This window comes from Aulonocara stuartgranti (assembly GCF_965226115.1).
Source record: "Aulonocara stuartgranti genome assembly, chromosome: 23".
NCBI lineage: Eukaryota > Metazoa > Chordata > Actinopteri > Cichliformes > Cichlidae > Aulonocara > Aulonocara stuartgranti.
In genome coordinates this window covers 49,097,701-49,119,317 of record NC_138958.1, presented here as the reverse complement: position 1 = coordinate 49,119,317, position 21,617 = coordinate 49,097,701, and the positions used below count along the sequence as shown (strand labels likewise).

Below are 21,617 nucleotides of genomic sequence, written 5' to 3'. Positions count from 1 at the left end.
ATTCTTCAAAGTCATCATGTCCCAAATCCTTCAAAGTCCCCAGAAGGATTTCTTTAGGTGTCGTCATCTTTTACCCTGTAAGGACCCGATAAACAAAGACTGTAACAACAGCTGGAGAGGTAATTGTCTGATTTATCAGAATTTAACTTGATTCTAACAGCAGTTCATCACTACCACCAATAAATTTCTTAGGCTCAGAATGCAACAAAATTGCACATGAAGAAGCACATAGAGAAGTATCCAAGTAACACTTTGCTACAATATAAAACAAACAATTATAAATAAAGAAAATATATAAACTAAATATATACACTACCCGTCAAACGTTTTAGAACAGCCCAATTTTTCCAGTGTTTTCGTCACGGTTTGCGAGCCGTGTGTAAATTATTAAAGGACCCTTTATGCAGGCAGCTCAGATGCAAGTGAGTTTATTCATCACATGGTGATACAAACAGAAATGGCGAAGGTGAGCATGGAAACTAAGCAAAAACCTAAAGACTAATAGTACACGAATATGAAGAATTACACGAAGGGAAGACGAAAACACGGAACACAAGGGGTGGAAGCAAAGCACCACAACACATCACTATATAGACAGTTACACAGAGGGAGACACAGAAGGCAACAACACAGGGCGGAACAAATGGACAGAGAAGACTAAACACAGAACAGAGTGCACAGAGAAACAAGGGGGACAGGGAACCAAAACCTAGGAAGCATAGAATAACTCACAAACTAAACTGACATAACACAAAAATCACAAAGAACTGAAACCACTAGCTCAGGAGACCCAGGACCCTGACAGATACACAGACAAACCAGCAACTAACAGGGGCAAACACAAGGCTTAAATACACAGAGGGATAACGAGGGAATGAGACACAGAAGGAAGACACATCTGGGAGTGATTGACAAGACGAGACAGAGGAAACGCAAACTAAACACACTGACATGAGACACGGACCTTCACAACAAAGCAGGAAATACAAAGACTGAACTTAGAGGTACAACAAAACACAGAACCAAAACGTAAGAATAAACAAAGATACATCATGAAATCAAAGATTAACAATACAAAACAGAAAACACTGAGTCACAGACCAAGGATCGTGACAGTTTTATTGAAAATATCCTTTTTATTTCTCATTGCACTCTGAAATGAAAGCATAGTACAAATAAGCAGTTGGAGTTAAAAATAAATCATGAAACACATTTATAGACCAAAGTTTATTCTAAACGTTTGACTGAACACACCCGTGGCTTCTGTCTACAATAGAAATCAAATATTCTCCCATATCTGTGGCAGATGTTCCCGTAAACGTGGACCTTGTAATAATAATAATAATAATAATAATAACTTTATTTATAAAGCGCTTTCAAACAAAGTGCTGTACAACTAAAGAGATAAATTAAATAAAAGCGATACATAGCAATACAGGTAAAAGACACAATACAAGTTAAAAACAATAAAAATGTAAAAACTAAAAGCCATAGAATTAAGACATGTAGGATCGGGTGAACAAATGTGTCTTCAACTTGGTTTTAAAAACCTCCACAGAGCAGCCTGCCGAATATCTTGTGGGAGGTTGTTCCACAGAAACGGGGCATGAAAAGAAAAAGCTCTCCAATTGTCTTTTTTCTGGCTCTAAGAACTTTTAGAAGACCAGAGTCCTGAGATCGGAGAGCACGAGATGGAACATAAAGGTGTAAAAGGTCGGAGAGGTATGAAGGTGCCAATCCGTTTAAAGCCTTGTAGGTGAGCAGCAGGACCTTAAAATCTGCTCGAACCTGACAAGGTAGCCAGTGAAGACATCTCAGAACAGGGGTAATGTGCTCAAATTTCCCAGTTCTTGTTAAAATGCGAGCAGCTGCATTTTGCACCAACGCCAGAATCTCAGGTTAAACCTCACAAAACTTTAACAACCACCAAACAGCTGAAACAGTAAATGAGAGCAGGAACACGGATTCTGCACAAAGACGTAAACACAAAGCTCAGAGCCGCCGACAAATCAGAATCAGTGAGATGTCGCCTTTCTCACCCGATGGCACGGACACGGTCGGGGCTGAAAGCCGACAGCTTGCTGATTCTGATGTTTCGGCGGCTCCGAGCTTTGTGTTTACGTCCTTTTTACGCTGATTCTAAAGCTGTTAGTTTTATCTCTCTCCAAACAATATTGACTGAACCAGCAGCAAAAGAAGATCCAAACTACGCTTCACATAAACATCGTCATGAACTCACTCTGACTTTTGCTGTTTTGCTTCCACCAGGATAAAATCACACGTCATGCACAGCTCTCTCTCTCTCTCTCTCTCACACACAGTTTCCTGTCTAAAAATCTGTTTTCTGCATTATTCGCTTGCTTGTTACGCACAAGTCTACCGTTGTTTACAGCGCTGTCGGCCGCTGTTTTTTTCCTTTTACTTACTTCCGAAAAGAAAACCTAATTTCTGCCGTTCAACAGGCTTCTGAACAAATTTAAACTTTTAAAAATTATGCAAATTGCAAAACGCTGTGTCTGTCATAAAACCGCTGTAACTTCAGAGGTAATGTTCATATGTCGATTAATGGTTTTCTTTCGTTTTTGATCTACTGTAGAATATTTTTATAAAACCACCTTCATGTTTTTCTGTTTTATCTTCAGCTACTTTGACACAAAGGCCTCTGCTGTGATGCTCACACCTTTGATAAAGTCTTGCGAGTGTCAGCTTCCTTTTTATAGATACAAAAATATGTAAATGTACTGATCTGAATTATAATATTTCTGACTATCTGAGGCAAAATTTCCCAGATTCAAATCGAATTGAATCGAATCGTGGATCGAATTGATTCAGGACCTTGTGAATCGGAATCAAATCGATTCTAGAATTCAGTGACGATACCCTGCCCTATTTGCGACCATGTCAACATCCAGTCCAGGCTTTTTCAAGATTGGTACTACCACAGCTGATTTAAAACATTCAGGAAAGACTCAATGAAGTATTTAAAAGAAACAGGTTGTAGGGTCCTAATGCTGACCACAGTTCCTTTATAGCCCAGGCTGGTAGAGGATCCAAAGAACAGGTTGTACATCGAGCTGCTTTTACAACCTTCCTTAATCCAGAAAGGGAAATAGAGATGGACCGATGCGATATTACGTATCGGTCCATCTCTATTTCTATTAATTTACGTCAGTATCGATACTGATTTTGTATGTATTTTGAAGGATTTGAACCAAAGGCAAAAAATACCATGAGCAAAAAATGGCAGTCATGATTATAAAATAGGGAGTTTTCTTTTTTTTTAACATAGATTAAACTCGTTAAATAAAACAACAAGTTTATGGGCTTTCTTGTTATTCACAAGTTTCAGCGATTTAGCCCAGAGTCTAAAGTCATTCAGCCATCTGTTTATAAATGGTTTAGCTTTAAAGTATCTGCATTTGTGAAGAAAAAATTTTCCCATTAACAAAATCGTCCTAATCAACAGGTCAAAATCTGCATTCTCAGCAAGTATTCCAAATTTTATTACTGTCACCGTCAAATGTGGTAACTGAATTCTCCTGGACTGTAGCCAGCTCCACATGTCAGTCCAGAAGGAGTGCACTGATTCACAGTAGAAAAACAAGTGATCCAGACTTTCAATATCATTTTCACAAAATGTGCAGGCGTTCACATCTAAGTTAAATTTCCGTCTTAAGAATTCATTGGTTGGATAAACCTCATTAATGATTTTAAAGTGAACCTCTTTTACTTTAGGGGAAAGAGGAAGTGAAATATACTTTTTTCTTATCGCCTTAACCTCCATGGTCTCAAATTCTTTAAGGATATAATTTCTTTTAACCGGATTAGGGCAAATGTCGTTGATCAAAATATTCCTGATCACTTTGTTTGTAAACCTGCTGTCACCAAATTCAGCTCCAGCTATGCAGAGCTGCCTCAGTCCAGGAGAAATTTTAGACTGCACAATATCTTCTTTTATCATTGATCTCAAAGGGACTGGAATGGCTTTCACTAGGGATTTATATCTGTTAGCAGTACATCTTACATCAAATTTCTCACAAAACGTCTCATGTTTTAATAAGACCCCATTATCATCCGTAAAATGAGCTACAGCCCAAATCCCTTTAGATCTCCATTCATCCATGTACACAGATTTCCTACACAAACGGATATACCTGTTGTTCCATATAGGGGTATTGTGAGGAGTAAAGTTATGTTTGTAGATTAATTTCCAGTAGAGAAGGACCTGCTGATGGAAAGCTGAGAGTTTAACAGGTAACGAACTGCAATCAAAGTCACAACGTAACAAAAAGTCTATTCCACCCATTTTGCCAAAAGTCACACTGGGAATAATGTTCCAAAAGGAATTTTTGTTCCTAATGAAAGATCTTAACCATTTCAGTTTTAGTACACCATTCATAACATCAAAGTCAATGGCATTAGCCCCACCCTCTTCATAATTCTTAATCATATCATTTTTCTTTATATAATGACATTTGTTCCTCCATATGAACCTAAAATTACGATTATTTATAGATTTAATTAGTTTTGGAGAGAAAAGGCTGGATAGATTAGTCTGGACAGACTGTCCATTTTGGTTAGCAAGATTCTCCCAAACAGAGTTATGTCCCTTTGCAGCCACCTGTTTAAAATAGACTTACACTTTTCTATATTGGTACAGATATTCTTATTTTCTGTTGATGTCTTATCCTTGCAAATTACAATGCCCAGATACTTAACCTCTTTTTTGATCTGTATATTATCTATTGCTTGCAGGGGACACTCATGCAGAGCTAGAATTTCTTATTCATTAATATTCAGCTGTAGGCCAGAAGCTTTGGAGAAGTGGTTGATCACCTGTAAGGCTAAAGGAATCTGGTCCTCGTTTTTTAGAAACAGGGTGGTATCATCTGCGAGCTGACTGATTATTATCTGTCAATGTGACTGTTTTTAATCAAAATAGACAACAGCTCAGCAACCATGATGAACAGAAGTGGTGAGCTGCTACATCCCTGCCTTATCCCTCTATTAACCTCAAACCTTGAACATGTACCATGTTCTAGCAAAACAGAGCTGTTAATGTCATTATATAGCATCTCTATAAAATTGATAAATTCCTGTCCAAAACCAAAAGACTGCAGAGTTTTTAATATGAACGTATGTTCAACTGAGTCAAATGCTTTGTAAAAATCCAAGAACAGGATGTATCCTCTCTCTTGTGTCACGATGAGTTGTGTGGCTGTCAGTGGCTGGACCCACGTGCAGGACTCGGAGACAAAACATTAACTTAAACGACAGCTTTATTTGCTGGTGAGTCACCCTTGGCGATACATAAACAACAACTTAAACTAACTAGACTGGAGATGATGAAGGTAGACGACAACGAATACACACACAACAAACGTGGAGGACGCAACAACTGGCAGAGAAAAACACAGGGCTTAAATACATACTGAGGTGATTAGGGAATGTGAAACAGGAGGAGAACACAGCTGGGACTCATCAGACATGACAAGACAAGGGGCGGCAAAACTCAACACATTGACATAGTACACAGACTTTCAAAGTAAAACAGGAAACTGAACAGACGTGGACTAAACTAGGGGATACAGTGACAGAACAAGAGACACACTGACAGAGATGACTGTATACTAACAGAAGTAACACAGAACCACGACCTAAGAAGGAGAACACAAGAAATGCCAAGGACCTAGGGAGTTAGGAATACTAGCGACAAAAATCAAACCCAAGAGAATCAAAACACATCATGAAATCAAAGATAACTAATACAAACAGAAAAACACTGAGTCCACAGACTCAGGACCGTGACATCTTGGATTATTTCACTGTACTCAAGGAGGTCCAAAACCAGCCCAATATTGTTATGAATTAGTCTTCCTTTCAAAAAACCTGATTGTGTTTCACTGATAATGTTTGAGATGCCTTTCTTTAGCCTCTCAGCTACAGCTCCAGACAGGATCTTATAGTCAGTGTTTAAGGTGATGGGTCTTAAATTGTCTAAAATTCTTTTATCCTTACCCGATTTAGGGATCAGGGTTATCAGCGCTTGTTTCATGCTCGGCATCAGTTCTTTTTTTCTCTATCGATTCCTTTAATGCATCAAACAATAAAGTTCTTAGGTCCTTCCAGAAGAATTGATAAAAATTAGTAGTGAGTCCATCTGTCCCTGGGGACTTGTTTAATGCCATTTTCATGACCACCAAATCCAGTTCCTCAATTTGGCGGCCGCTACTAAGTTTTAAAATTACTCATACTAATCTTTCTGGGTCACAAAATAAACTTTTAACATATTTTCAGGCAAGAAAGTAGCTGTGTAAACATCAAATATCTGCTCGGTTTATCAAGATACCGCATATTTGCAAAAGTGCTTCGACGTTTTCGGAGACGTCTGCTACCCACCAGCTCGATAGCCAGCTGGGAGCTCGAGGGTCACTGAAGCCACCGAGAACGGCACAACTCCCGGCACATCATTTTCAGATCACCGCGGACTTTCGCTACTCAGGTTAAACGTGATATATAAGTCCAGGGCCGTGCAGAGACGTTTAAAGGGGCGGGTGCTCAAAGTTAAAAAGGGGCACATTGAACCAGGCTGAATAACAACAACACACATTCATCAACAATCTAATATGGGATTGCATCATACTATATCACTGTTGTGAGGTGGCGACAAGGCAAAGCAAACGTAGTCGATGTTTTACCTGATGGGTACAATGTTGCTGTTGAGGTGTTTCTGCTGCTCCTGCTGCTGATAGTGCTGGAGGGCAGGGCTGTGTTGATCTGAGACTGTAGACATTAAAAAGTCCACAGGAGAGATGGTAGCTGATTAAACAAGTGTCATGAGATAATAACAAAATGCAAAGATTGGTGACAGCGCTTGGAACCATAAGGCAACAAAAAACTGTGAGAAACAAATTAGGCTCTGCCTGTGAATCACTCTTTGCTTCTCTTCTTCCTTCCATCCCATCATTTCATATATCACTCTCCACTTGCTGTCCATCTGAGAACAAGGCACAACTTGCTATTGCAATAAACTATAATCTAATTATCCACACCTAACAACTCTTGCACTTAATCTATAATAAAATGATGACAGAAAAATGTTATAGCCCTGCCTTTAGTAGCCTCATACAGCTCCTACTGTTTCCTCCTCATGTCCTTACCAGCCATGTCTGGACAATGTTATATCATGAGTAATAATTTAAAAAAATCCATATACATAAAACAAGCACATGCACGCACACACAGTGACATTTTAGACCTTCTTCAGAATACTGTATATACTATGGGCATAATGGTGCTGATCCAGAATCCTTACATTATTATTTATTACTAGAGCTACAATAATAAAGCAATGAGGAGGGGGAAGTAATAAATATGAAATAATGTATTTATGATGATTCCATTTGTTTCACTATCCACTCTGTGCAGGGCAAAGCTTATTACATTTTTAAACTGCAGAGATACAATCATTTTGCTGCTGTAAAATCCAAATTTTGTCTTATTTAAAATATAAATCTAATATAATCTGCTTCTTAAAGTATGTTCTTTAAAATACAGCATGTGTTTTTTAAAATATTATAATAATGCATAATTATGTGGACATGTATATTAGATCGTTTTTAGTGAAATATAATCCCCCCAGAAAGGCAGGAAATGCTCTGTAACTTACTTTAAAACTAAATATGTTCCCTAAAACGGTGACAGAGCTACAGACCCATGACAGCCTTACACAGGTAGCCAGCAGCTATGACCAGCACTACATGTGCAGTTAATAAAAGGACAGGTAATGTTTGTCACGCTGTTGCACACACAGCACGCTCGTTTGTTTCAGTTCGTCAAATTGCCACAAGACAACTTACCAACGTGTACGTAATAAGCCAATACTCCTGTGTGCTACACACTACAGTGTACGCTGTACAGCTACTTACTGGGTTTGTCGCATCAGTCTGTGTCTCTGAGTTAACTTGTGTTTCTCCTACAGCTCCGGACCGCTAAAAATGCGCGTGCTCTTTGTGAGCTCGTTCCCGGCTCGTAACCAGCGCGTTCTGCCATCAAGGGCGATCATTGGTTAAATGTGATCATGTGACTGATGCAAGCCAGATCCTTTTATTTAGCAAAACTGTGATTAATAGTTAAATATTATTGTTGAGGGGCACAGACAGGACTCCGCACGCACACACACATAAAAATAAATTAAAAAAAAAAAAATGTTTTTTAAAAGTTGCCTCAACAAAAGGGCACTTTGGGCACCCATCAGGAAAGGGGCGGGTGCTCAAGCCCCTCTAGCCCCCCCCCCCCCCTCTGCACGTGCCTGTATAGACAACCTAAAAATGTTATTGTTTGGCTTTTTTCAGTGTTTTGTTTGTTCGTGAGTAAATCGGTTTGGCTGAGATTAAAGTTATTAGATTAGATTAGATAAAATAAAACTTTATTAATCCCCCGGGTGGGTTCCTCCTTGGTTTTTACACAGCTGAATAAACATCAAACAGAAAACTGATTAAACAGAAGTATGAGACGGTCGAGAATTTACTCCAGTGTCCTGTTATATTGCAGATAGCAAGGAACAGACAGCCGAGTTTATTAAACTCCACCGAGACAGCGGTGACGCTAATCAGAAGGCTAGACCGTCCAATTTCCCCAGCTGTTTACTTCCAGCATATCCAACCTTCTGAGGACCCAGCCCACGTACGCCGCGAAGGCCGGGTCCTCGGGAGGATGCAGCCGATGAATTTGGACACTGTCACTACCCGATCGGGGGTGTGCCAAATGGCGGAGTAAGTAGACGCTCTCTACCGAGTTCTGCACAGAAAGTTCGTGAACAACGGTAAAACCTCAACTTTATGCTGCTAACACTAACAATTCACTAAATAAGAGAAGATGCAGCAATCATAGGGCAAGAAGCAGCAGAATGCTTAATCAGAAAGGAGCGAAAAGGGGACTGGAAAGTTCCAAGTCTAAGATAGCGCCTGAGAATGCTAACGAGGAGAGTGCTACGCCCAGCAACGTGCTAATGGATAGCTTCCATAACTACGCAGCTACTACGGTGGCACTCACGTTAGCCGAAGAAGAAGTGGATGAGTTCCCACCTCTCCCTGTTACACCTCTCAAATCGCCAGCTCCGAAGAAGGTGATGTACGAACGCAGCAACTCTGACCCAGTTGATGTAAATGAGATAATTTCTCGTCTGTCGGCACTAATAAACACCAGGTCTGATAACATTGAGAGCATGGTGAGAGAGAACTCGAACATGGTGAAAGAGAATACGCTCCAGATTGAGGGTCTCAAAAAGACGATTGATTTTGTGTGCGCGGAAATGAAAGATATGAAGGGGAAAGTTTGCGACTTGGAAAAAAAAGTAACTAAGGAGGAAGGTCGAGTGGACAACTGCCAACAGAGAATCTCTGAGTTGGAAAGATATTCCAGGAGGTGGAATCTCAGACTACATGGAGTCAGGGAGGCTGAGAAAGAAGACGCAAGGGGAAAGGTGACTGTGATATGCCAGTCTGTTCTGCCAGAACAAAATCATAGGCTGCCTGACGTCATCGACACCGTACACCGACTCGGAGCCAAGCGACAAGGTAGCACCAGACCTAGAGGCATCATCGTGCAGTTCACCTCCCGAATCTACAGAGATGCTGTATGGAAAGCAGCCAAAACATCCTCCTACCTGCAGGACAATCATTTGAGGTTCGCTGAAGATCTGTCCAGGGAGGACAGAGAACGTCGTGACAAACTGTGGCCGATGATAGACAAAGCCCGTAAGGAGGGTAAGCCTGCTTATTTCGTGGGAGGCCGAGGATTCATCAGTGGATCAGAAGTTTTCCCTCCTTCATAGAGACGCTTATTCAGTCTCCGAAATGACATTTCTGTAAGCTTGTTTACATGGTGAACTTGATATTTTCACCCTCAGGTTAAAGTTTTATTTTGTGTTGAAGAGTGTGTTTATCTATAAAAAGCTATATTTAAACCAAAGCAGATAGTTAAATACTGTATTTTTATAAGCTTAGTCACTCAGGGTTTTTACTGTTCTACTACCTAAATTGTGCAGCACCCGGTCCCCTTATCCTATAGATCTATTCTTAGTTGTAGAAGTTTAGAACTTACTTTTTCTCTTTCTTTTTTCTAATAACTTTGTCTTTTTCATTTGTTTCTCTTAATACCAGGGGTTTAAGACAAACATGTAAACGCAAAGCTTTGTTTTTATTTGCCAAACAATTTAAAACAGATTTTTGCTTTTTCCAAGAGAGTCATTCCACACCTGCTGATACAAATTTTTGGAAATCACAATGGGGTAATGAAGTCTGGTTGTCCCATGGCTCTGAGCGTTCTGCTGGAGTTGGCATGCTTAAAAATTCTTTTTCTGTAGATGTGTTACACTCTGACTGTGACACCTTAGGACACTACCTCTGCTCACTAATCAGACACAATAACAGTACTTTCATTGCAGTAAATATATATGGTTACAATAATAAAACTGAAAATGATAAATTACTTGACTCCTTAGAAGAAAGAATTAATTGCTGGCTCTCCAAATACCCAAATTTGTACCAATTGGGAACTTTTTAAATTTGAAGCATGCAAATTCTTGAGAAGATATGGGAGTCAAATTGCTAAATTAAGGAAAGCTGAAGAACAAGAAGTAATAAGCAGAATTGCCTCTTATTACCAGAAGTCTCCAGAAGAAATCTCAGAGGAAGATAAATTAAGTTTACTAGAACTTCAAAATAAATTGGACGGTTTATAACGACTCAAGGCTGAGGGTGCTTTCATAAGATCCAGGAAGAGGTGGCTGGAGGAGGGCGAACAAAATTCTGCTTACTTTTTCAGACTTGAAAAATACAGATCAAAAACAAACTCTATTCATCAACTAAATATTAATGGCATTGTCTCTGACAATCCTGGAGAAATTTCACATTTCTGTGCCGAATTCTATACTAAACTATACAACTCAAAATATAATGAGGCTGTCTCAACAGGATTTTTCAATAATATTAAAAACCTAAAATCTATTGTTGTGGAAGATAGAAGTTATTGTGACAGCCCTCTGACTGTGGAGGAAGTTTGTAATTCCATTTCTGCACTTAAGGCCAATAAATCTCCCGGCACAGATGGTTTGACTGCAGAGTTTTATAAATCATTTTCTAATCTCCTGGCTCCATTTTTACTGCAGGTTTTTACAGAAAGTATAGAGAATAACATCCTCCCTCCTTCTCTAACTCAAGGTCTCATAACACTTATTCCAAAACCAAACAAAGACTTACTCTTTATTGATAATTGGAGACCCATCTCCCTGCTCAATAATGACTATAAGATTATGGCTTTAATACTTGCTAACAGAATTAAAGAGGTCTTGGAAACAATTATTGATGAGACACAATCAGGCTTTATGAGAAACAGACACATTTCTAATAACATTAGACTGGTTTTGGATTTACTTGATTACTCTGATTTGGTATCTGACAATAGCTTCATTCTCTTCCTGGATTTTTATAAGGCTTTTGATACAATTGAACATCAATTTATTTTCCACTCTTTGGAAAAATTTGGCTTTGGCAAGTTTTTCTGTAAAGCTGTCAAAACCTTATACACAAATGGCAATAGTTCTATTAAAATGATTAACGGCTCCACCCCGAGATTTGACCTGAAACGTGGTATTCGCCAAGGATGTCCTATTTCACCATATTTATTTTTACTTTGTACACAAATTCTTGCAACTAATATTTCAAACAGTGTTGTACAAGGAATCACCATAGCTGATAAGGAGCTCGTCATCAGCCAGTTAGCCGATGACACCACACTCTTCTTGAAGAATGCAAACCAAATCCCTCCAGCTCTTACTGTGATTAGTGATTTCTCTGAGGCCTCTGGTTTATGCCTAAATCTAAAAAAGTGTGAGTTACTAGCATTTAAAGACTGCCCTGCAAATACTATCTGTAATATCTCTGTTAAACAAGAAGTCACATACTTGGGACTGTTAATATCCAAAGACCAAAAATCAAGATTCTCTTCAAACTTCACTCCAATTATACAGAAAACCCTAAAAAAGTTCAACCAGTGGCTGCAAAGGGACTTGTCTTTGAAAGGTACAGTGTTAATTACTAAAGCAGAAGGGATATCCCGATTAACATATGCTGCTGTCTCCTTACATCTGGATAAGAAAATTAGTAAAGATATTGACCGTATGCTCTTTAATTTTATATGGAAAAACCGTACGCATTATATTAGAAAAACTGTTGTGATGAATAAGTACGAATCAGGTGGGCTTAACGTTTTAGACTTTTCTACTTTAAATAACACTTTCAAAATTAATTGGGCCAAACATTTTCTTAAAAACCCTACCTCTATCTGGAACTTTATACCACATTATATTTTCTCTCGTTTTGGTGGCTTTAATTTTGTTTTAAATTGTAATTACAATGTTGAGAAACTCCCTGTAAAGCTTTCATCCTTCCATAAGCAGGTCCTCTTAGCGTGGACCCTCATTTATAAACACAACTTCTCACCTCACAAATACCTCATCTGGAACAACAGAGATATTTTATATAAAAATAAATCACTTTTCCTGGAAACTTGGGTCCAAAATGGGATCCTATTGGTGGCTCAGCTGGTTAATAAAGAGGGACAACTACTTACTTACAACGACTTTATTGCACTATATAATTTTCCAATCAGTGTTCAGGAATTCTCAATGGTGCTTGGTGCCATACCCTCAGGGACTTTAATATTATATAAAAACACTGACAGCTCAATATCTACCTCAGTCACTCTCCCTCAGGGGTGTCAAACTCAAATACACAGTGGGCCAAAATTCAAAACTGGAACAAGGTCGCGGGCTAACATTAATATTTACTGAAAAAAAAATCTTCCTCCAGATTTAAGAATGAATCTCTTCTTATGGACTCAAACAAGTTTTTCTGAAAAACTGAATATGGAACAAGCAAAGCTTAATACTAAACAATATATATATTAGCTGTATAATACCAGTAGGCCAGCTCTAATAATAATTTGGTATGGCTTCGCGGGCCAGAGTTTGACACCTATGCTCTCCCTGATCCAGCTGAGTCACCAATAGGAAAAATCTGCTTTTCACAGGAACTTGGTAACAGCAATAAGAGAATACGTAGTTTATTCCAAGAAGATATCGTCTCTCTCCCATATGTAATATCTTTTTTTTTTTTTTCTAAATGACATCAGAAACAGCAGTATGCGACATTACGTGATGGCAGAGCTTCAGTTCATCCTTTGTCATTTTTTTTTTTTTTTTTTTTTTAAATAAATAGGACAGGGGGAATGAATGAGAGAAAGAGGGGGAGAGAAAGAAAGAAAACCAAAGGGGAGAAGAGACGGTGAGAAGGGGGGGGAAGAGAGAGAAAAAAAAAAAAAGAACTCCTGTGTCACCTGTATGGAGAAAAAACAAAAACAAAAAAACAAACAAAAAAAACAAACAGAGGAGACAGCAAACAACAAAGAGCAACATAATAATAGAGAAAACAAAGCACCATCACAATAAACTAGCTAGTCATAGATATCAATATTTACTAAATAATAAACGATATTGTGCAGCACGCAAGATAGACAGCGCACAGTGTGCTTTGAGGCAGCAGCCAAGAAAGCTTTAGTCCGCATCTGTGAATACCCATGTGTGCATACCTGTGTGGATCAGCATGCTTGCATTCCAAAGGTTTCTCCATGTAATGATCTGCTAGGGAGTGTGGGGGGGCCACAGCCCCGTCCTCCAGGGTGTGAAGCGGGTATGGAGGAGATCAAAACTCCAGACATCCAGAGGCCCCCAGAACACAAGAGACCATGGAAGACCAACAGAGGGGCAGCCGCGCCACTGTTCCAGTAAGAGCTGAGGAGAGTCCCAGATGAGGGCTCGCCCAGCAGCCGCGGAGCAGAAGTCAGGGGGAGTTGCAGTGACGCGCCCGTGAGCTCCGCCGGCCCCCAGCTGCGCCTGAGTGACCGAGCCCCAGGCCGAGAGGCCGGGGGCACCCCACCTCCAAAGGGGCCCGAGCGAGCCCCAGGCCCCAGGCCCCGACAAGCGGCCGCCAAGGAGTGAGCCGGTGTGTACCCGGACGCCCACCCCCAGACACAAAGAACCACCAACACACCGACACCTGAGGGAGTCCGCCACCGGCAGGGGAAGTGGTGGTGGGTGGAGATAGGCCTCCAAACCTTGGAGGGCCTGAGGTGTCCCCAGAGAGGTGGCGTCTGATACCCAACCTGACATATAGACACAGACATACAGGCACACACAGACACAAACATCCATTCCCACCCTCATGCTCTCATATGCACTCACTCCACACTCAACCAACGTGGAGACAGACATAAAGAGACGCTGTACACACAATCACACTCCCCAAGCGTACTCTACAAACCGGGTCTAGGTACCCTTGCCCCTGGAGGGGGGAATTGCACCCAGACCCAGGTGGTGTTACCCTTTTCCCTGCGGTGGGGAGAGGCAGACCACCCCGACTCCGCAGCAGCAGGGAGGCCCCACACCCCAGACCGCAGTCGGACGGCCAACTCCTCCTACTAGCCCTCCCGCTCCAGCAGGCCGCAGAGAATGGGGGTGGGAGAAGACTCCAAACCTCCCTCCACCCGCTCATTGTAGTGTTGATGCATGTGTGTTCTAAGGTGCAATTAAAACCCAGGAGGGCATGGAGCTACCTGCCAAGGAGCAGCAGGTAAGCGCATAGTCCCTCCTGCTAACCCTCAATGACTAAGTGTATTTAAAATTGAGAGGTGGGCAACGACGTCAGGGGTGAGGTATACACCCTGATGGTGATTTGGACTCCGTGATTGTGCCCACCCCCAAGATCCTATATGTATGTGTAATGAGAGTGTGAATAATGTGAATGTCTAAGTTGTGGGATAAAATTGAGGCAGAGGCAGCCAGAAGGGGACAGGGGGGGGGGGGGGGGGGGTAGCCTCCTCTGCACCCTGGTGACATACCCCCACTCCAAGGCCCTGCATGTGTGGGTGGTTGTGGAGGAGCGGGAAGAGGGAGGCAGCTGGAGATGGGGAGGGAAGGAAGGGAGGGGCAGGTAACCCCTCCCTGGGGCCAGCTCCCCCGCTGACCCCAGTAGGCACTCCCACCCTCCGCGACCCGCCAGGAAAGGGGGGCCCAGGCCCATCAGACCGGGGCCCAGTGCAGTAGCGCCCCCCGGCTCCACAGAGCCCTGGACAGTCCACCCAACCCCACCACAGAGAAAACTGCACCCACCCCACCAACCACACATCTTCCAGACTACATAAGACGGTAAACGCCCAGGCTGAGATCTTCCTCCACCTCTCCTGTATCTCCCCCTCCTGCAGAGAGTTCCTGAGAGAAGAAAGCTCCTGCCAGATGTGACCATCCCCCCCACCAGTTGAAGAGCCCCCCAGGCGGCTCGATGCACCGGCGGCACCCTGCTCCAGGGCCGGGCCCCCATGCACCCACCCGCCCACAACCCCGGCAACACACCAACCAGGACCCGAGCCCCCGAGGCCCGGCCCGGGCCCCCGCCCAGAGACGGAGCACCCCCAGAACCTCACGCCCATCCCGGACCCACCCAGGGGCAGCCAGGTTGCCAGGTCAGTAACCCACGTCCGTCAGCACAGACCCTCCCCTAGCCCCGCTGCACGCAGCCGCGAGGAAACAGTCACCTGAGAGCCAACAGAGCCCTCAACCGGACGTGACCGCTACCCCGGGTTGAGCCCCCCAAGGAAGATGCCTCCGGGGAACCCCCCGACGCCCTAAGCCTGTCCCTACCCCCTCACCAATCACAACAGTGAAGGCGGGACCAAACTATGACCCCCCACCCCCACTAGGTGATGGAGCTGATAAAAGGGGCCCAGAGCAATTGATCTGATGTGGTGGCAGAGGCTGTGTCAAGACTAATGTAATCTAATAGATAATTTCTATATTGGTTAGAATTAAGATTATTTTTATTTTTCCAGTTCATGAGGACTGTTTTCTTGGCTATGCATAGGGCAGTGAAGATCATATGGGCTATATTCTTTTCTGAAGTGACATTATCTAAGCTGCCCAGTAGACACACTAAGGGGGAAGTTGGAATGTTACATTTCAGACATTTTGATAAGTCTTCACATATCTCGCGCCAAAACTTTTGCACTGGTGGACAGAACCAAAGAGCGTGGATGTAATTGCCTGGTGTATTGCCTTGACAGTGTGAGCAGTTGTTGGAAGATGTAAAGCCCATCTTGAACATCCGATGACCTGTATAGTGCACTCTATGAAGTATTTTGTATTGTATTAATTGCAGACTGGGATTTTTAATTAATTTAAAAGTTTTTAAGCAAATCTGAGACCAGAAGTTTTGGTCTAGGTTGACTGATAAATCTGCTTCCCACTTTGCAGTAGGAAGGGATATTGATTCATCTAATTTAGAAAGTGTTCTGTATATTTTAGATAATAATTTGGGGGATTTAAGAGTAAGAAAATGTGCCGCACTTAGTGGTGTTTGTAATTCAACTTGACTGAGGTTAAATTTCTTTTTTACTATGGATTTAATTTGTTGATATTCTAAAAACCTTGTCTTGTTGATCCCATATTGTTCAACTAGTCTGTCAAATGGAATAAATTCTGTTCCCTCTAATATATGTTCTAAGTATTTAATTCCTTTACAACTCCATTCTGGGAAATTAATCATATTATTGTTTTGTAATATGTCAGGGTTATTCCAGATAGGTGTACGTTTGCATGGGATTAATGAAGACTCCGTTATTTTTAGAAACTCCCACCATGCTGTTAGAGAAAAGCTGATGTTGATACTTTTAAAGCATTCATGTCTTTTGATGTTTGAGCTAATAAATGGTAGGTCTGAAATCTCTAGATCCTTGCATAGTGCCTGTTCAACATCTAGCCAGGGCTCAACTAAGAAGGTATGTTTTAACCATTCTGAGATGAACTGAAGCCTGTTGGCTAAGAAGTATTGGTGAAAATTAGGCAGATCTAATCCTCCTCTATCCTTGGTTCTTTGTAGCGTTTTTAAGCTAATACGCGGGGGTTTATCTTTCCAAAGGAATTTGGAAATATATGAATCCAGAGATCTGAACCAATCTTGTGATGGTTTGTTAGGGATCATCAAAAATAAGTAATTTATTTTTGGCAAGATCATCATTTTTATAGTGGCGACCCTTCCCATGAGTGATATGGGTAAAGATTTCCATCTAGTCAGATCGCCTTCTACTTTCTTTAGAAGTGGGATGTGGTTTAGTTTAGTTAAGTCTGAAAGCTTAGGAGAGATATTAATACCTAAATATTTAATATTTCCGGATTGCAGTGGGGCAGAGGAAGAATTATGGAAGGAGCAGTTAATGGGGAGAACTGTAGATTTTGGCCAGTTAATTGAATAATCTGAAACTCTTGAAAACCAGTTTATTAAAGTAATTACCTCAGACAGGTTGGTTTGTGTGTTTTGCAGAAAAAGCAACACATCATCCGCATAGAGACTGATTTTATGTTCTATGTTCTTACATTTTATGCCCTTAATTGTTGTAGCCTGTCTAAATGCTGCTGCTAGAGGTTCGATAAAAATTGCAAAAAGTGAGGGGGAGAGTGGGCATCCCTGTCTGGTGCCCCTCAGGAGACAGAAGCTGGAGGATGTCTGGTCATTTGTTCTGATACGAGCCGTTGGGGAATTGTATAATATTCTTATCCAGTTTATGAAAGAGTTTCCAAAACCAAATTTGTGTAAAGTTGCGAATAAAAATTTCCAATTAACTCTGTCAAATGCTTTTTCTGCATCTAGAGATAATATTATGGCTTCGATGTTTTTATCGTATGAGTAGTCTATTAAATTAAGTAATCTACGAGTGTTTGTTGAGGAGTGCCGACCTTTTATGAAACCAGTTTGGTCAGGATGAATTAAGAGGGGGGTCATTTTCTCTAATCTCTTTGAGAGAGCTTTGCAGATTATTTTAAGGTCTACATTTAAAAGAGAAATTGGACGATAGCTTGAGGGAAATAAAGGGTCTTTGCCTGGTTTTAGCAGGAGACTAATGTTGGCAGAATTCATATTTGGTGGTAGTCTGCCATTTTCCTCGATTTCCTGCAACATGCTGTGGAATACTGGTGCCAAAATTGTCCAGAATTCTTTGTAGAATTCTGCAGGGAAGCCGTCTGGACCTGGAGCCTTATTATTGGGCATACTTATCAGGGCTTCCTGGAGTTCACTTGGCGTCAGTGGCGAATCCAATTCCATTGCTTGACTGTCTAGTAATTTTGGAAGAGTTACGTTGTCAAGAAACAGATCAATTTCATTTTTAGATGGGTTTATTTGTGGTGAGTATAAAGTTTCATAGAAATCCCTAAAAATGTTGTTTATTCTTCCAGGATCATATATTGTGTTCCCCGATAAATCTTTAGCAGCACATATAGTTGTTTTTTCTTTATTTATTTTTAGCTGGTTAGCTAGAAATCGACCTGATTTGTTACTGTGTTCAAAATTCTGCCAGCGAAGTCTTTGTATAAGGAATTGTGTTTTTTTATTAATAGTTTCATTTAATTCTAGTTTTGTTTTGCATATTTTGTTCAATGTTTCCTGATCTTGGTGGGACGCGTAGGCTTCTTCTAGTGATTTGATGTTTTTTTCTAATTCCTGAATATTTTTGTTTTCTTCTTTCTTTTTGTGTGATGAGAAAGAAATTATTTTACCTCTCATCACAGCTTTCCCTGCTTCCCATAGAACAGAAGCAGATATTCCGGGAGTGTCATTAAAGTCTAAATATGAAGTCCATTCCTTTTTAAAGTATTTAATAAAGTCTTCATCTTTAAGTAGTGATATATTAAATCTCCAGTTTTTACTTGGCGTAGTATTATTCTTGTGCATTAGTGTTAAAGATACAGGAGCATGATCGCTGACAGCTATAGGATGAATCTCAGTGTCTGAAATGTCACACAGCAGTGAGCTGCTGACCAAAAAATAATCCAGACGAGAGTAAGAGTGATGAACATGCGAGAAAAAAGTATATTCCTTACTGGTGGGGTGAAGAGAGCGCCATGCATCGCAAAGACCAAAGTCGTTCATATACTGTTTGATTATATTTGTGGACTGCCAATTACACTGAGTTCCTGTTGTGTTGAGCCTATCCATTTCTTCATTTAGTCCAAGGTTGAGGTCACCGCCAAGAATGAGTGTGCAATCAAGGTGTTCAGAGAGTGCACTAAAAAAACCGTGGAAGAATGAGGGTTCATCAACATTTGGACCATATATACTAACAATACATAGTTTTTTGTTCAATATTGATAGTTTAATAATTAGAAATCTACCCTCTGGATCTATAACTGTATCGAGTACTGTAAAATTAACATTTTTATGTATTAAAATTGCTACTCCCCGTTGTCTAGAATTATAACCGGCTGCAAACACGTTAGGAAACTCAGGTGTTTTAAGTTCATTTAAACCTGTGACAGGTTTGTGAGTTTCTTGTAATAAAACAACATCTGCCTGTAGTTTTTTAAGCTGGTTAAATATTTTTAACCATATGTAATATCTTATTGGAACCGATATGTTCCAGATATCAAGTGGAAGACAGTCTGGATGGTCCCCCATAAATATTTGATTGTAAATAAGGTGAAAGAAGTCTCATTTAAAATTCTACATAAATGTTATCCAGCCAGTCACTACATGGTAAAATTTAAAAGGGACATTAATACTAATTGTACTTTCTGTGGGGATCATCCAGAAACTGTGACACATCTTTTTTGGTACTGTTCTTTTACACAGAGATTCTGGAGGGAATTTAGCAGGTTTGTTATTGTCCATATTTTAAGGGAGTTTTCTTTACGATGGGAAAATTTTTTCTTCACAAATGCAGATACTTTAAAGCTAAACCATGTATAAACAGATGGCTGAATGACTTTAGACTCTGGGCTAAATCGCTGAAACTTGTGAATAACAAGAAAGCCCATAAACTTGTTGTTTTATTTAAAGAGTTTAACCTATGTTAAAAAAAAAAACTCCCTATTTTATAATCACGACTGCCCTTTTTTTGCATGTTATTTTTTGCCTTTGGTTCAAATCCTTCAATGACTGTTCTTTCTTTTTGTGCTAACTCTTTTAGCTTTGTGCTTATTGTTGTTGTTGTTGTTGTTTTTTGTTCGTTTTGTTTGTTTGTTTGTTTGTTTTGCTATAATGCTCAACAGGGGCGGAGCGTGGGGGTGGCTTACTGGGCTTAAGCCCGGGTTGTTTTGTCAGAAGCCCGGGGTCTTTTGGAGTGTAATTTTTCATAGTTAGATGCCTGGCTGACAACTGTATAAAACAAAAAGTACACACAATATTCGAAGCACATAGTGCACACTGTGGGAATTTACGACTGTGCGTGAATCCCCCCTGATATTGGTATGATCCGAGCTCAGGCACTAAGCGACTGAGCGAGGGGGCGGGGCAGCTGCTGCCAGCAGCAGTGAGTGCGCTGTTGGAGAAACGCAGCCAGCCATACTAAGGAGAGCTGAAGTTTGACCAGGTACCAAAGAAAATCATTCGTACTGTACAAATAATGTAAATATGACGGTGCATCACGAAAGATTGATATGAAACTGATCACTTGACCAATATTACGTTACTTGCTCTTCGAGTGAATCAACAAATGGCGAAATGAAAAGCCGAACAAATGCTATTTTTTTAGAGAGTCTTAGCTTACGTGTGTTTATTTCATATTTTCAGTTCTTACCCTCCCCGACTAAATCGGTTTCAGTTATGTACTGAAACATAAGAATGGACATTAGAGGGTTCTTTCAAAGAAAAAACTCAGGTAAATGTTATTTTATATATTATGCTTTGTATGTTGTTCAGTATATTTCTATGCAAAACAAGAGGGATTTCAGTACACAGCAGGATATTCACATTTGTAACCAGATATTTACACTTTAGGGAGAAAACATAAAACATTTTTACTGTACAACATCAATTTAGAGTAAACTTTTGTTTTAGATAAATATTGAAATATCTTTTGAATTAGTTAAATGTCAGAATAAAGAGAGACAGAGCTGTCTATTTATTATCACTTTCATCATATTAAGGAGTACATATACACTAAGTTTATTGTTAATTAATAAGAAAACTCCAGACGATTCCATTCTGAGCTGAAGAAGCTTCTGATAGGTTAGTAGAGTCCATGTGAGTAAACTGGTGACACACCTGTGGATGCATATAAGGCAAAACACAGAGCCTGTTTCTGTGACATGGGAACATCAAGAGATGTCAACCAAAACACCAGGAAAAGAACTGTCGAGCTTCATAAGTGTGGCTCAGTTTGAATACAATTTGGTGCCATTTGCTATTAAGAAATACAGACAGTTTCTCTCTTTACTCTTAAAGTTAACAAATATGTTTTTATATTTATCAATCTAAAAAAATAAACATTTAGTCTGATTTGATGTTACAATTAAAAAAGTGTTTTTATCTGAAGAGTAAATATCTGGTTTCAACTGTATATTTGATGATTGTCAGCACAAAGAGGGAGAGAGAGGAGAACGAGGACAGAACAGATGAAGAAGAGCAGGTGAGACACACATGTTAGTCACATGGTTGTTTACCAAAAGTATCAGCGTATCATAGGTCCTCATGTATCTCGTACCTAGTGTTTCTTTTTAGGTTTGTTATTTT

The 21,617-nt window shown here is 40.4% G+C and overlaps 1 protein-coding gene across 1 annotated transcript in view; it reads right to left on the bottom strand.

Annotated features, from left to right (window-relative positions):
- The window catches only part of LOC309701281 (ribonuclease inhibitor-like), a gene marked incomplete at its 5' end in the record, with an annotated part of 286,714 nt that overhangs the window by 66,249 nt on the left and 198,848 nt on the right, over positions 1-21,617 (bottom strand). The gene's annotated exons all lie outside the window — the stretch shown is intronic.